This window comes from Trachypithecus francoisi, unplaced genomic scaffold (genome assembly GCF_009764315.1).
Source record: "Trachypithecus francoisi isolate TF-2019V2 unplaced genomic scaffold, Tfra_2.0 Lachesis_group10, whole genome shotgun sequence".
Lineage (NCBI taxonomy): Eukaryota > Metazoa > Chordata > Mammalia > Primates > Cercopithecidae > Trachypithecus > Trachypithecus francoisi.
In genome coordinates, this window is record NW_022681455.1 from 88,262,135 (window position 1) to 88,279,024 (window position 16,890).

A 16,890-nucleotide genomic window follows, 5' to 3' on the forward strand; every position below is an offset into this window, starting at 1 on the left:
CGCTCTGTTGCCCAGGCTGGAATGTAGTGGCACAATCTCGGCTCACTGCAACCTCTGCCTCCGAGGTTCAAGTGATTCTCCTACTTCAGCCTCCAAAGTAGTTGGGAGAACAGATGTGCACCACCATACCCAGCTAGTTTTTGTATTTTTAGTAGAGATGGGGTTTCTCCATGTTGGCCAGGCTGGTCTCTAACTCCTGACCTCAGATGATCTGCCCACCTCAGCCTCTCAAAGTGCTGGGATTACAGGCATGAGCCACCGTGCCAGCCAGCTTTTTTTTTCCCCCCCACAGAAAAGGCCAAAGGAAAGTTAGAGTAATATTTTAACATTATTTTAATATTTTTTGGCTGGCTTTGGGGAAAGGGGGCTCTGGTTTCTATGACTTGCCTTGGGGAAGAGGAATTCTAGTTTCTATGGGTAGCCATGGAGGAGAATGAGACTGGGAGAAAGGAAGGCAGGAGAATGAGAAAAACTTTTGCTTCTGAGGCCTTCATTTTGGGATATTGTTTTTTGAGTCCCAGCAGCATGATAATGAATGCCTTCTGTTACATCCTCCCAGCACCATTGATGTTTCTGCTGGAAACTTCTTCAGCTCCTCCCTTTACCTAGATTGTTCCCATGGGATCTGTCATTATCTTCCATGCCCCTCTCCTAGCCATAGTTGATTGGTCAGAGGTGGGCACCTGACTTAAGCTGGGCCAGTGATAGCATCCCTACCATCCTGGTCACGGCTAATTGGTCCAGGCATGCACATCTGATCTACTTGATTCGGTAAGCCCCTTCCCTAGGAATTTATGTTGGAACCAAAGAGCTTGCCAACCCAGTGTCTCTCTGGTGGATGAAGTTAATATGAAACTGCTGGCAGCCATATTCTCTGCCTTGTAGAGAAAGCCTGTCTGCAGAAGGAGGGAGGTGGAGCTGATGTGTGGAAAGAAGCAGGGGCACAGGATGGGGCAGGAGTTTGAAGGCATTTAAGGCCTGTGCTCCATTAGTTCCTGAGGCCTGTCACTGCCTTTCTTGTGGCTGACCACTCAACCCCTCCTTGGATTCTCTTAAACCTTTATTGCTTTTGCAGTTTCCAGTGTTTCTGTTACTTATGACTCAAAGAGCCCTAACAGCACAGGCACTTAACATGATGATCCTAAGACAGAAAGTAGAGGGTGGTTGCCAGGGGTTGTAGAAGGGGGAATGGGGGATTGCTGTTTAATGGGGACAGAATTTCAGTTTTGCAAGAAGAGCTCTGGAGATTGGTTGCACATCAGTGTGAATGCACCTAACACCACAGAACTGGACACTTACAAATGGTTAAGATGGTACATTTTATGTTGTGTGTATTTTACCCCAATACTTTAAAAATGCTCCTGAGAAGAACGAAACAAAAACACCTCTCTCCCAAATCTCTGAATCAAGGGTCAGCTTTGCTGAGAGTTCACTGCCAATAATTTTCTTGACATCAGCTCTGTGTCTGAGCCTGACATCAGCTTTTTGTCTAACCCCAGTCTGACTCTCCCCTGCCCTTGTAGATTCCATTGTTAGTTGTCCCTGCCTTGTGTGACCTCATTTTAATAACGTAGAGTCTCTTAGGCCAAGCTGTAACAAGTAACCCAGAAAATACATTGGCTCCATCAGAACCAGACTCATTCAGTTCCCTCCAAAGTCATGTATAAATAATGTGGGGTCCTCAGCTCTGCTGCCAGCCAGCTCAGATAACTAGCAGGTGCCTGAGCAGATGCACATGTGTGGGAGGGAGGTCTTCGGTCTGGATATGAGTCCCCCTTAGAGCAAGAGAAAGGCTTTGATCACAGCTCAATTTTAAGATCCTTTTGTGTAGCTGAAATTGAGGCGAGTGGCTTCTAATGGACACAGTCTGGTCCTGATCCATACGATGCATTCTCTCCCAGCAGCAGACTCCTCAGCAAGTTGGCTGCATGAAGACGATGAGGGCGATAGGACAGCACATCTTCCTGCTTTGGGGAGCTTTTCACCATGAGCCGAGCCAGAGGCAAAGCAATGAACAAAGACAGGATTTCAATAAGGAAAACTCAAGAGCTGAATTATGTTGAAAAGACCTCGCAAAACCAAATGCCTAGCTTTGTCCTCCAGACCTCAAAATATTTTGAATTTGTGTGTGTAATATTCTTATCCACAAACTGACAAATCCTTTGCTTTTCCAGATATGCTATTAAAAATATACCAGTCTTCAAAATTCATTCAAAGGGCATTGACTTGTAGAGGTGAAAATCCCCCAAAAGAGGTGAATAGAAAGAGATTTTTATAACATATTGTGGGGAAGGGAGTTTGAGTTTTAAAAGACATGGAAGAAGCAATGGGGAGGAGGGCATGAGACCAGCCTGCTGAAACATATTTCTTTTTCTAAGCTAAATGTAGAAGGCGTTTTAAAGTGCAAAGTGTAAATTTTTAAAAGTCCTTTGGCTTTAAATATATGCATGTGGGTATCTGTGAGAATGCCCTGACAAGCCAGCTCCTCTGCCTGTGCCTCATATTTGCATTCTGGGCAGCAGCAAAATGACTTGATTATACCCAATACGAGAAGCTACTAATAAAAACAGAACTGAAATAAATCACCAGCATGAGAACGCTGGCTGCTGGCCTTTGAGGGAAGGCAAGATTCATGAAACTGTGCAGCATGGAAAAAAAAAAAAAATTACACGCCGGGCACGGTTGCTCACGCCTGTAATCTTAGTACTTTGGGAGGTCAAGGCAGGTGGATTGCCTGAGCTCAGGAGTTTGAGACCAGCCTGGGCAACACGGTGCAACCCCATCTCTACTAAAATACAAAATATTAGCTGGGTGTGGCAGCATGAGCCTGTAATCCCAGCTACTCAGGAGGCTGAGACAGAACAATTGCTTGAACCCGGGAGGCGGAGGTTGCAGTGAGCTGAGATCACGCCACTGCACTCTAGCCTGGGTGATAGAGCAGAATTCTGTCTCAACAAAAAAAAAATTACAATAGTTCCCTTCTGAACATCCTGATTGGGAGGCTGTGGTAAAACCGCCAGCTCTCTCTGCTGGAGTCAACTATCTGCTGGGTGTCAACTGTGCTTGCCACTTGGTGCTGCTTGGGTCTAGATGAGCCCCTACTCTACTCTTGCTTTTTGTATCTTTTTCTTCTATTTCAGAAGACACACACAGGCACTGGAGTTTATCTGTAACTAACTCCAAGAAAATGTGATTCACCTTTGCAAGATGGCCAATAGCTCTGAAAGAAGTTGTTTAAGGCTCAGAAAAATGGGCAGAAATATATATTCTATATTTACAAACTCTTTAGAAATGGACTTGGACAAAGTTATGGAAGAGACAAGGTCAAATCCCGTTGGCATCACCCTGCCATGATCACTTTGGTGTACTTTCCTGTAGCTCACTCTGGCACCCTGTGAGCTATGGACTTCTTAAACCTCTTTTTCATTCTGCAGATGCCTCTCCTTTCTAGGGAATAAGAGGAGATAATGGTTTAGTCACCAGATAACGAACCTCACTTGGTTGCCTTTCTAAGGAAGAAATCTCTAACTTAGTTAGAACACACATTTTTTGAAAGTTTTTGCAGTCCAGTTGGCCTTATTGGTAAGTATTTAAAACACAGAGGAATCCTGTGAGAGAGGGAGTTGGAGGCAGTTGGGTGTCATGGCACCGTTTCTGTCTGTGGGCTGCTGCTGGTTTCAATCTTGGTATTTGACTAACTTCTTTTTCTCCAGAATATACCAGTGTACTTTTTTGCTCATGGGTTTGCTGAAAACAAAAGTTACCACTTGATATTTAAATAAGGCAATCATTATTACTATGTTAGTCTGTTACTGCATTGCTATAAAGAAATACCTAAAACTGGGTAATGTATAGAAAAAAGGTTTGATTGACTTACAGTTCTATAGGCTGTACAAGAAGCATGCTGCTGGCATCTGCTCGGCTTCTGGGGAGGCCTCAGGAAGCTTACAGTCATGATGGAAGGCAAAGTGGGAGCAAGTACATGTTACATGGCAGGAGCAGGAGCAAGAAGAGAAGGAGGAGGTGCCACACACTTTTAAACAACCAGATCTCAGGAGAGCTCACACACTATCATGAGAACAACATCAAAGTCAAGGTGCTAAACCATTCATGAGAAATCCACCCCCATGATCCAATCACTTCCCGTTAGGCCTCACCTCCAAACATTGGAGATTACAAATTGACATGAGATTTGGTGGGGACACAGTTCCAAATCAAGTCAACTAACTTTAACCAAAATGACAGTACTGCAACAAAAATAGTGTGCCCACCAACCAAGATGGTGCCAGCTTGTGGGAGTCTCACTGCCGTCTTCCCACTTTACATTTCCTAATGTTACCCGTGTGGCTCAGGTTTGTGTGGAGCCAGCCTATTGGAACACAGCTGGGGAAAAGGCATTCTGGCCCTGTCATTTTGATTTCAAAGAGACATACAGATCTGTATCACAAGCCCTGACAATTCTAACCTTTTTAGGGAGTTTGGTTTTATATGACAAACTGTAAAGCTGTCATCCAGAATGAGCCCTGATCATTCATTCATTGGTCAGGTTAAGCATGTGCAATGGTGGTTCTTTCAATCACTAGTCCCAAGAAGGAGTCAGCTCTTGTTTGGTTTTCAGGTAGCTAGGAAGATCCAGGATTACACCAAGGACACATACTCACCCACATATGCACACACATAAGCATGGACACACAAACACACTTGAATGGGATCGATGCAAAGGGATCGATGCAATTGGCAGCTGCTATTGCTGCAGTATTTGGTATAACAAAAAGATTTGGAGAGAGCAGATTGTTAAATTTAACAAACAAACAAAAACCAACCAAAGAAGTTATTCAGGAATTACATATCTGTATATAAGATACTTTCCCAGTATTTCTCTGAATCAAAATCCAGTTCTACTTCCTTTGTTTAAACAGGCAGAATGGATGTGCTAACTTAGGCCCTGAGCGAGGGTCACATGCCGGGCTTGTGTGTGTGCATTTTACATGAGTCCTAAGCCTTCTGAACAGACTTCATGGGCTACTAGAAGCACATAAAGTGCATTTTAGGTCAATGCCATCAAGTGTGTTTGTGTGTGTATATGTGTGATTATATGTTGGGAAGACTATAAAAACTGATGAAGACCAGGCACAGTGGCTCACACCTATAATCCCAGCAGTTTGGGAGGCAGAGGTGGGAAGATTGCTTGAGCCCAGAAGTTTGAAACAAGCTTTGACAACAAAGTGAGACCCCATCTCTACAAAAAACTAAAATTAGCTGGTCATAGTGGCACATGCCTGTGGTCTCAGCTACACATGAAGCTGAGGCCGAAGGACCACTTGAGCCCAAGATGTCAAGGCTGTAATGAGTCATATTTGTGCCACTGCACTCCAGCTTGGGCAACAGAGCAAGATCCTGTCAAAATAATAATAATAATAATAATAATAATAATAGTAATAATAATAACAACCAGCAACAACAACAAAAAACCTGATGCAAAGCAGATTGACGGCAGCATGGAGATGTCCTCTTCCCCGGCAATGCTGAGTCACCGATCGTTCTCCAAAAGGCGCCATGCATGTCTGCACTACCTGGAATGTCCTCTCCTGTTCGTCATTCAAGGCTCAGCTCAGGCATCCCTTTCAAGCTGTCCCTGACTGTATCAGGCAGTTAACCATGTCCTTCTCGGCGTTCACTGTACCTTGTATCCTTCTCTGATAGAATGTCAACCTTTGTAACCAGTATTTATTTATTGTTTTCTCTCTTTTGCTGGGTCAGTGAGAGCAGAGAGTATGCCAGACAAGAGTTTCCTGTGGCCACAAGCCTGCACTGTGTGGGGCATGAAGGCACTCAGCTGTGGGGAAAACATTAATGCAGGATGGCTCCTGCCCCCCAGGCACCCATCTATGGAATGCCGTTTGTGTGCATTGAGCATTTGACTGTAATATAACCACGATGTTTCTGGCCTTCTTAGGAGAATTTCTGAGGGCTTCACAGCAAAATCTCAAAACAAGGGAGAGAATCCAGTTTCATTTGAAGGATACACTGATGTTTCAGAAGGTTTTTTTTGAAAATGAAGATCCCAGTCCAGGTATGATTGATTTTCTTGATGCTATTTGCTTATGAGACAGAAAATTTTAATTTTGCAGCTCATCTTGGTTCTTGCTATACCTCAATTTACTCATCTGGCTAATGTTTGTTGGGCATCTGAACTTCAACTCCTAGATTATTTCATGCACCTGAACATGACACCAAAATCTTTAATCAGACGTGTTGTAATGTGGGATTTAGAAATTTTGGAAATAAGATCACTATATTAACCATATGTGGTAACCCTTGCTCCCAGCTTAATTTTTCCTCCAAGAAGCCCTGGGACTCCACTCATGGAGTGACCAGCAAGCTGCAAGCTCTGTCCTCTCCATGCAGTGAGAAAGGAAAAATGTGGTGGGCTCTGACAAAGAAAAAGGAAGCAGGCAACAGTTACTGAGTGTTTATTACACACTTGATACAAGGATGATGAGAAGAAAGCAGAATATTGTCCTCCAGCAACCTGACTCTACCCTGACTGGAGGGAGATAGGTACAAACAATAGAAGACAGCTCATTCCCTCTCAAGCATCTCCAAAACTCCTTCTATAGGATCGGGGCTGGGGGAGCCCCTGAAAATGTAGATTAAAAGGTTCAGTCCCTGTCCTCAAAGGGCTCAAGTTCTAAGGGCCATATACACATAACTCACCACCAAACAGTGCAATAGGTTGTGGCCATGGCGTTTAGGAGTTGCCCAGTAAAACAAATCCTGAGCCCACTGGAGGACAGGGCAGCCTTTCAGAAGGGATGATGGGAGGAACTGGGGCAATTAACTGCTTTTGACACATAACAGTCTAATTGAGGTCTGACATCAAAATAAATAGAATTAGTAGCAAGTTGGAAAGAGGGAGGAGTGTGAAGCTTTACCACCCCCATTCATTTCTATGATACATCTCAAACCAAAATGGTTCTGAATGGAAACATAGCAACATAAAGGATTTTCTTTGTTGTCTTCTTTCCTATTCACTTATTCATTCAACAAAGTGTTTTGAAGTCCTCATTTCCAGGCAGGATTCTAAATACTGAGGAAATAGAGGTGCACAAGATGGCATCACTGCTTTCAAGGAGATTAATTAAAATTTTATTTTATTTTATTTGTTGAGACAAGGTGTTGTTCTGTGACCCAAACTGGAGTGCAGTAGCATAATCATAGCTCACTGCAGCCTTGAACTCCTGGGCTCAAGCCATCCTCCCACCTTAGCCTCCTGAATAGCTGTGATTATGGGCATGTGCCATCACACTCAGCTAATTTTTTATTTATTTATTTATTTATTTATTTACCAGGGGCAGGGTATCATTATGTTGCCCAGGCTGGTTTCAAACTCAAGTGATCCTCCTGCCTTGGCCTCCCAAAGTGTTAGGATTACAGGGGTGAGCCACTGCACCTGGCCTCAAGGAGCTTTCATTACGGTACGGAAGCAAATAAATAAGATTATACCAGATTCCTAAAATGTATACCTGGTGAAGGCATAAAGTGATTGGGAGGAGCTTCTTAACACATTCTGATCAGGGGACTCCCCTGGAAAAGGTGATATCTGGGTAGAGACCTAAAAGATAAAGACTGAGCCATATGATGAGTTGGTGGGTAGAGGAGAAGAGAACCTTCTAGGCTGATGGAGTTGAGAAGTCTCCATTGAACAAATGTTCCTCCAGGCCTCAATCCACTTATGGCCCGTTTGTTAAAAGGATTTGACCATTGGTCTGGACAGGCCGGGTTATGATACAATAATAGCAACTCCAAATCTCAGTGGTTTATTAATGAGGGGGGTTTGCATTGCATTCATGGCTCATGGAAGAGCAGAGGTGAGGTGCGTGTGGGGGTGGGCTCTGCTTCAGGTGTTCTCACCCCAGAACCCAGGCTGATGGAGCAGCTGGATCTTGTGGCAGAGGGGAAAAAAGGAAGAGAAAACATGATCAGCCACACACACCAGCTCTTACAACTTCCATCTAGAAGAGATCATACACATTCCCTTGGCTGACGAGCGCTACCTGTGCACTCCTAACTGAAAGGGGAGAGTGGAGTACAATCCTGCATCGTACCAGTGGAATGGAAAATTTTAGTGAGCAGCACTAATGACTAGCTCACATGGGAAAGGTAAAGAATTTGATTTTCACTTAGCTGGTACATGAAATCAAGAATTTCTGATTTCGAAGTTTGGTCACAGCCTGAGCTCTCTACACAAATGAAGACAGTTGGCTCCTGTTGATAATGTATGTGTCTTGGTCTGTTGGGGCCTTGTATTAGTTTGTTTTCACATCGCTATAAAGAACTACCTGCAACTGAGTAACTTATAAGCAAAAGAGATTTAATGGACTCACAGTTCTGCATGGCTGGGAGGTCTCAGGAAACTTACAATCATGGCAGAAGTCAAAGGGGAAGCAAGGCAAGTCTTGCATGGAGGTAGGAGAGATGGAGAGAGAAGGGGGGATGCGTTGCACACGTATCCAACAACCAGATCTCATGAGAACTCTATCAGGAGAGCAGCAAGGGGGAAATCCTCCTCCATAACTCAATCACCTCCCACCAGGCCACTTCCCCAACACGTGGGGATTATAATTCAACACGAGGTTTGGGTGGGGACACAGAGCCAAACCATATCGGGCTTCTATAACAAAATAGCATAGACAGTGGCTGGAAGGACAGGAATTTATTTCTTACAGTTCTGGAGGCTGGGAAGTCCAAGATCAAGGTTCTGGCACATCCCATGCTTGGCAAGGGCCTGCTTCCTGGCTTGTAGATGACAGCCTTCTTGCTGTGTGCTTGTGAAGTGAGAGCTCTTGTGTCTTCCTCTTCTTACAAGATAAACTAATCTCATTATGAGGGCACCACCCTCATGGACTTATCAATACCTAATAACCTCCCAAAGGCCCTACCTCCAAACACCATTACCCTGGGGTTTCTGCTCCAACTTATGAATTTAGGGGTGAGGCACAAACATTCAGTCTCTAATAGTCCTTCCTATCATGTGGCCTTTCAGAGCCAGTTTTATTTCTGAACACTCTCTAATCACCCTGCAGTAAAGGAACTATAGACAATAAGATCTCCAAAGATTCTGCCAACCAAATAAATGTGCCTTAATTTCCATTACTTTAGGACCGTAGGAGCCACAGCAGGAGACAGGTCCCGGGAGCCAAAGTAACCACAAAATTGTCTGGAAGTTCAAAGAAACAAAGGATCAATGAGGGATGAAGTAAATTCACACTGAGGGATGGCTTGTCCCGAGCCTGGAGGAAGCATTGGGAGGATGAGCGGAGAGAGACAAACTTGGTATTCCAGATCACGCAGCTGCTGTGCTCCCTCAGCAATAAAACCACAAAAGAGAGATGCTTAATCTCCCTGAATCTCAGTTCCCCAAAGCACATGCCTGAAAATGCTCAGAGACCCATCAAGAAAATCTTCTGGGCTCCTGTGTACCCAGACTGGGGACACAAAAAACCCTCAGAAGGCAATCGAGAAATCAGGACTTTGATTTTTAATGACGGTGGGAAAATGCCAAGAGAAGGAAAAGCAGAAAAGGAAAGATGAAAGATTTTAAGCATCTCTAATGAAAGAGCCTGAGTGAGGTGCATGTGAAAAGAGGTAGATGAGAGACACAGAAAGTGAAGGTAATGAGGCAGTGCCATTGCAGGTGGGGAAGAGAGCAGGCATCAAAAGAGGAGAGTGTCCTGTGAAATGCAAAGGTGGGGAAGTGCGTGCCAGAGACCAGCTAGGCATGGCTCCCACTGGCTGGCTGCTCCCTCCTTCGAGAGAGGAGAGATTGGCTCATCTCTGTGTCTTGTATGGCTCAGGCCTCCGAGTGGGCAGAAGGGATAGGTGCAGGATTTGGCTAATGACTGTCTGGTCTTCACCATTTCTCTGTATATTCTGGAGAGCAAGAGTTAAGGGGAGCTGCTTTATTTTGCCTACACAGGATCCATTTCTTCCTCCTCTGCTCACAGCACCCTGATTTCCATCTGGGAGCCCCTCTTACCAATGTTTTGCTTCCTCCCACCACTACTCCAAAGATGGGCACATGACCCAGGTTTTGTCCATGAGATACAGGATCAACTAAATGGTTGGTTTGGGGGTTGACATGGGACCCAAACTGGACCAATCATGCCAACATTATCAACTCCAAGATTTGGCTAGAATGACGGGAAACAGGTCCTCTTTTTCTCCTGGAGCTAAGCTAAATAGGATGTCATTCTGAAGCTCCTACTGCTTGGGGAGAGTGTGAGAATGCAACAGGAGGAACCTGGGCTGGGCTTAGCTTGGGGGGTTGAGGGCCTGGATTAGCTGTGCTGGAGGCTGGACATATCCTTGGGCATCTCCGAATTATGGGTCCCCACATTCCTGTTGTTCCTGAAGAACGCCTGAGCTGCATTTCTGTCACTGAAAGCATCTTAATAGTTTCCACCTCTTCCGGTGGCAAGCTCACTCTCTACCCAGCTTTCTTTGAGAATACTAGTTTGATTTCTTCCGGTGGCCACAGCCCAAATCCAGGGTCCTGATGTGTGGTTGAATTCTAGCTCTTCTATTTCCTAAATGTAAGGCTTTGAGTAAGTTACTCAAACTCTCTGTGTCTGATTCCTTGTCTGTAAAATGGGGACAACATTATCTCATCAGGTTGTGGGGAAAACTAAGTGAGTCCATTGATGTCAATTGCTTAGAAATGTGTCTAGCACATAGTAAGCACTCAATAACCGTTAGCTAGCTGGTGCCATGTCTTATCCTGTATGCTGACCCAGGAGGAGATGTAAAACAGTTGCCACTGCCAAATGGTCTCTCCCACTGAGCCTGCACTTAGAATGCTGGGCTGATACAAACTTGGCTTTCCTCCCACACCTCCTGTTACTTTTAAAGCATGCAAAGTGCAAAGTGAGTGAGTGTTGACATGTGGGCCAGGATCCCGGGGTGCAACCAGCCATGGCCCCAGGGAAGTAGGGGGATCCACCTTGCCTTTCTGGCAGCAGGAAAGGCGTGGGCTCTGAATGGGCACCACAGCCTGCAGGGCAGAGGCTGTCAGTCAGTGGGAAGAGTTTTCCGAGGTTGGGCATTGAGAAGCTTCAAAGAGGGCAGAACATCAATCCCTTTATTCTCTGAAACTTCTCTGAGATGCCTGGAGCCATATTTGAAAGTTATTTGTGGGTCTATTGCTTGCATAGTAATTGACTTATGCACCCCTGAGAATTCAGTCTCACTATGGTTTTCCACCTCTTTATCTTAACTTTTGAAGTCTTAAATTGTCCTTATTAAAAAAAAAAAAAAAAAAAGACAACCTGGGCGTGGTGGCTCATGGCTGTATTCCCAGCACTTGGGAGGCCAAGGTGAGTAGATTGCTTGAGCCCAGGAGTTCAAGACCAGCTTGGGCAACATGGTGAAACCCCATCTCTAATAAAAATATGAAAACAACTAGCTGGGCATGGTGATGCACTCCTGTAGTCCCAGTTACTCATGAGGCTGAGGCGAGAGGATCACCTGAGCCTAGGAGGTTGAGGCTACAGTGAGCCAAGATCATGCCAATGCACTCCAACCTGGGTGATAGAGCAAGGCCCTATTTCTTTTTTTTTTTTTTTTTTTTTTTTTTTTTTTTTTTGAGGCGGAGTCTCACTCTGTCGCCCGGACTGGAGTGCCATGGCCAGATCTCAGCTCACTGCAAGCCCCGCCTCCCGGGTTTACGCCATTCTCCTGCCTCAGCCTCCCGAGTAGCTGGGACTACAGGCGCCCGCCACCTCACCCGGCTAGTTTTTGTATTTTTAGTAGAGACGGGGTTTCACCGTGTTAGCCAGGATGGTCTTGATCTCCTGACCTCGTGATCCGCCCATCTCGGCCTCCCAAAGTGCTGGGATTACAGGCTTGAGCCACCGCGCCCGGCCAAGGCCCTATTTCAAAAAAAAAAGACAAAAGGCAAACTTTTGGGGAGGATAAGGTAAGAAACTCTGTCGTCTCAAATACTCTATTTGCTGGGACTATTCCTGCAGTGATGAGACCATTTCTCTTTGACATATGGCAGGGTAGCCCTCCAAATGCCCTGGATTCATTTCAATTCCCCTCATGCCTGAACACGCATGAGTCCTTTCTTTATGGACCCTCCACTCACCCTGTTACCATAGAAACTACTGCTTGTGTCAGCACCTCAGAGAGGGTAGGAAGGAGGCATGAGCCGCCGTCATAGCAACATGCATCTCCACAGCAGCAGCCCACGCTACGTGCCATTGTGTCTCCAAAGAGGAGGAATGGTTCTTGGGGATACCCGAATACTTTCCCCAGTCTGGGAAGAGACAGCTCAATAACTTGACCCTTGCCAGTAATTCTGGCAGCTCTGCCTGGGATGGAATAATCAGAAAGTTCATTTTCAAATGTTAAGATGACCATATAGGCCAGAATGCATTGGAAGCCATAAGACCAGCAAGGCTGCCTGTCATTGTTGAAAGGGTGCAGGTGTTCATACTGATGTTTATGCTAACATTGTGCTCATATGACTAATACACACAGCATTGCAGTTAAGAGCATAAGCCCAGAAACCTGACTCCCTGGATTGGAATTCTGGCTTTGCCACTAACTGGCTGTGTCACTGTATGAGTCCATCTTCACATTGCTATAAAGACATACCTGAGACTGGGTGATTTACAAAGAAGTGAGGTTTCTTTATAAGTTGGCTCACAGTTCCACAGGCTGTACAGGAAGCATGGCAGCATCTTCTTCTGGGGAGCCCTCAGGAAACTTACAATCATGGCAGCAGGCAACGGGGATCCAGGCGTTTTACATGGTGGAGCAGGAGCAAGGCGCGGGAGGAGGGTGCCACTCACTTTTAAAACAACCAGATCTTGTGATAACTCACTCTCTCACTATCATGAGAACAGCAGTGAGGGGAAGGTGCTAACCCATTCATGAGATTCCGCCCCCATGAGCCAATCACCTCCCATCAGGGCCAACCTCCAACACTGGGGCTTACAATTTGACATGACATTCGGGCAGGGACACAGATCCAAACCACATCAGTCACTTTGGATAAGTCAACTTTGTGCCTCACTTTTTTATCTGTAAAATGATGATAATCATAATCATCCCTGCCTTACAGGGTTATTGTGAGAACCAAGTCACCAAATTAATGAAAAGCTCTAAATCCATCCTACAGTTGCCCCCCGCCCAGTAGATGCTAACTGTTATGATGATCACTAACAATAGTGAGAACGAATGAGTGCTAATTTATGCCAAGCACTGTGCTAAGCACTTCACTTGAAGTGTGGGCTTTAGTTCTTGCAGTCACCCCCAAGAGGAGGTGCCATTGTTCTGCACTAGTGTGCAGATGAGGAACTGGGTAAAAGCACCCCTAAGGGAGCAAAAATTGGCTCCTGGTTGGGGGGTGGTAAATGCAAGAAAATCACTCTTTTTATGGATAAAGCACAGAGAGACATATAGTCCATAAATGACTGTACAGTGGAGTTGCGCTATTAACATCTCATGAGCAGGGGGAGGTGGAAGGCAATAGGGGAAAAATGTCTGCAAAGCCTCTTTAGGAAGGTGATGATGAAAACACAGTTGAGAAATTGGAAATCAGATGGAAGGTTTGGGAAGCCAAATTGCAGGCAGATCCATCCCCAGCCCATACCCCATGCAGGTAATCAAGGCTAGAACTTCTAAACTAGCATCCTTTCACCCCACCCCAAGATCAAGAACTGGCAGGGAGAACCATACCTTCCATGGTGACCTTGGAAGAAATGAGCCCAACATCTAGGAAATTACTTTGAACTTAGAAGAAAGGCTCCATGCAGACCCAGAGGGTGGTTGTTATTCTTGACACCGATGGTGCAGTCCCAGATTGTCCTGGGAATCAAGTCCCAAGCTCTTCTTTGGCCTGTGAAAGAACAGGGGAGCACAGACCTGGGGGACAGAGCCTATAGATGCCTACCCTGCTCTCTGTGAGAAGCTGAGAGACTGCTAACGGCACGGGCGAGTTGAGGTTTTGGTTAGCCTTCAGATGTCTGGGGAAAGGCTGACAGGGCTAAATCCTCCTGGAAACACTTTCCAAAGGACTGAAAGCTTTTCCATCCCTGTCCCCTTAGCTGCTAACCTCTGGGCATTGAGCTTCTAATTGGAGGAAGGGGTACTCTGAGGGCTGGCAGGCTGCAGCCATAAAATGGGAAACTCCACTGGAGCTGCAGTGATGATCCCAGAATGACTAACTCCTGCCACCCCACCCCCATATATGTGAACAAAACCATCCAGCAAAAGTAAAAATCAACCAGGAACTTACTCACAGGCAACATTTTACAATATGCTCAGCCATTTTATATCCATCATAGCCGTGAGACATCATTGCCATCAATATTATTATAATTAGAAAAGTCAGGGAAGAGGGACGGCAGAACCTCAGCTCAAAACAGCTAGGGGTTTTTCTCCAGAGGGACCCCGTAGAATAGAGACTTTCAAACTGTTTTTGGTTGTGACTAAACTTGAAGATACATTTTATGTTGTAAACAGGTACACGCACATGTGTATATGTCAAACCAAATAAAAGTATTGAAATAATACTTGTCTTTCATGTGAACCATGCGCTTCGATGTTTTCTATGATAGTTGAGGGTAGACTATTTTTAAGGTGCTCATGATCCACTAAAATGATTTCACGGGTCACAAGTCTAGATTCAAACCACACTGTCAAAGAACACCAGTTACTCCCTAAGACAGTGAGACCCAGGAGGAAAGAATCTGCATTCTGTGGTCAGACCTCCGTGGTCCAAGCTCCAACATTAACAGTCACTGCTATGGAGATTTCAGCCAAGCTCTTCACTTCTCCAATCCAGATGTTCCTTTCTAGCCAGATGAGAATAATATGTGTAGGGCCCAGCCCCCAAAGACTGCTTTGAACGTGCAGTGAAATAATGCCTATGAGGCACTTAGCACATGCTTGACATACAGAAAGCAGCCACTGCATGGTTATTGTCATCACTATTACTGCTGCTATTGTGGTTGTGTTGCCTTTAAAGAATATAAAAGGTGGCATGTGCACCAAATTGTGGTCATTTGGGAGCTCAAGCCTGGATAAAGTGGAGGTAGAAATAAAGCCAAGCCCAAAGAGAGAGGAAGGTGTGCCCCAGTAAAAAGCAAGAACAAGGAAAGCATCTAGATGAAGAGAGACATGATGAGGAGCCCCAGGGTGGATGAATGGAAGGGGTTGTTATCCCCACCACAAGGCTGTGTGTGTGCGTGTGTGTGTGTGTGTGTAAGAAAAAGAAAGAGAGAGGAGAGAGAGCAGAGAGAGAGGTGAGTGTGTGACTGAGGGAAATATTTGGCCTCAGAAATCCTCACATACAAAATATTTTTCTTTTGTTGCAGGAGTCCCGGGCCTGTTTGTTTGTAGATGGCAGCAAGTTGCAAAACAAATTCCAGAACAGACTGCTATGGCCCAGGCAAAGCTGGACGCTTGTAATGCACTAATCAAAAATTATACACTTCGTTTTCTGACCGCCAACTCCTGTCCAAAGATGATCTTAAATACGGTTCTAGGCACACAGCTTGCCTGACCCCTGACTCACAGGCTGTGTTTACTGAGCAGCCGAAATTGTTGGTAAACCTGCAAAAATAGCCCAGTTTTTAACTGCAAATCACTGCATTCAGGCCAGAAGCTGCATGCCAGGCCCTTGCCTCTGCCCTCACCCAACAGGACAGACAGTCCAGGTGCTCCTAGGAGCCAGGCTGTCAGGGACAGAGAGTGCGAGTGTGCATGCATGGGTGTGCATGTGTGAATGCATGTGTGTACATGTGCTCTCACACGCCCACGAGAAGAGAACAGCAAAAACAAACGGCTCCCAGGAGCAGTGAAGGAGGAGGTTGTTTTTCACTGAGTGAGGTGTTTGCTGCTTGTACCTGAGGCACAGGACTGGGAAGGAAGAACTGAAAATCCCAATGATCATCGTCATCATACTAATATAAAAAGGACCAGCATTTGTTGAGTAATTATTTGGAGCCAGGCACGGTGCTAAACTCTTTAATTGAAAAACGCATTTACTCTTCCCAACAACTGTATGAGACAGCTGCTACTATCACTCCCACTTTACAGAAGAGGAATCTGGGGCTCAGAGACGTTGAGCAACCAGCCCAAGGTCAAGCACCTGGTCAGTGGCCAAGCAAGGATTTGGACAATTTGACTGAAAGCACTGTCTTCAGGGAGACAGCCAACAGATGCATTTTCCATCTGGGAGAAGTTGGTTTTTCTGAACTGGGCTCAGAGCTGTTCCCGGTTCCATTTTTTTTTTTTTTTTTTTTTTTGAGACAGAGTCTCGCTCTGTCGCCCAGGCTGGAGTGCAGTGGCCGGATCTCAGCTCACTGCAAGCTCTGCCTCCCGGGTTCATGCCATTCTCCTGCCTCAGCCTCCCGAGTAGCTGGAACTACAGGCGCCTGCCGTCTCTCCTGGCTAGTTTTTTTTTTTTTTTTTTTGTACTTCAGTAGAGACGGGGTTTCACTGCGTTAGCCAGGATGGTCTCGATCTCCTAACCTTGTAATCCGCCCGTCTCGGCCTCCCAAAGTGCTGGGATTACAGGCTTGAGCCACCGTGCCCGGCCCCCGGTTCCATCTTGAGATGCAAAGAGGTTGTTGACACCTTCAGGCAGGTTCCAGCGGTGGGGCAGGCAGGGAGGAGAGCCAACAGAGCTTGCTAGAATGCTATCCTTCCAATACACACAAACAGGACAATAACTGAGCTGGAATGGCTCTTTGGCTTCTCAGACAGGGACAAAATTGAGACCCAGAAAGGAAAAGTCACTTGTTCAGGGGCACACAGCAAGGAAGTGGCTGAGCCAAGATGAGAATCTACGTTGACTCCCAGTCATTCTAGACTCCC

The 16,890-nt window shown here is 45.7% G+C and overlaps 1 long non-coding RNA gene across 1 annotated transcript in view; it reads left to right on the plus strand.

The window, feature by feature from the left end:
• Window positions 1-11,280, plus strand: part of LOC117088744 — a 28,180-nt gene extending 16,900 nt beyond the window's left edge. Inside the window, exons 2-3 of the long non-coding RNA XR_004439295.1 lie at window positions 5,957-6,073; window positions 9,163-11,280. This is a non-coding gene — a long non-coding RNA (uncharacterized LOC117088744). The remainder of the gene's footprint in view (window positions 1-5,956; window positions 6,074-9,162) is intronic.
• Window positions 11,281-16,890: the final 5,610 nt, after the last annotated feature.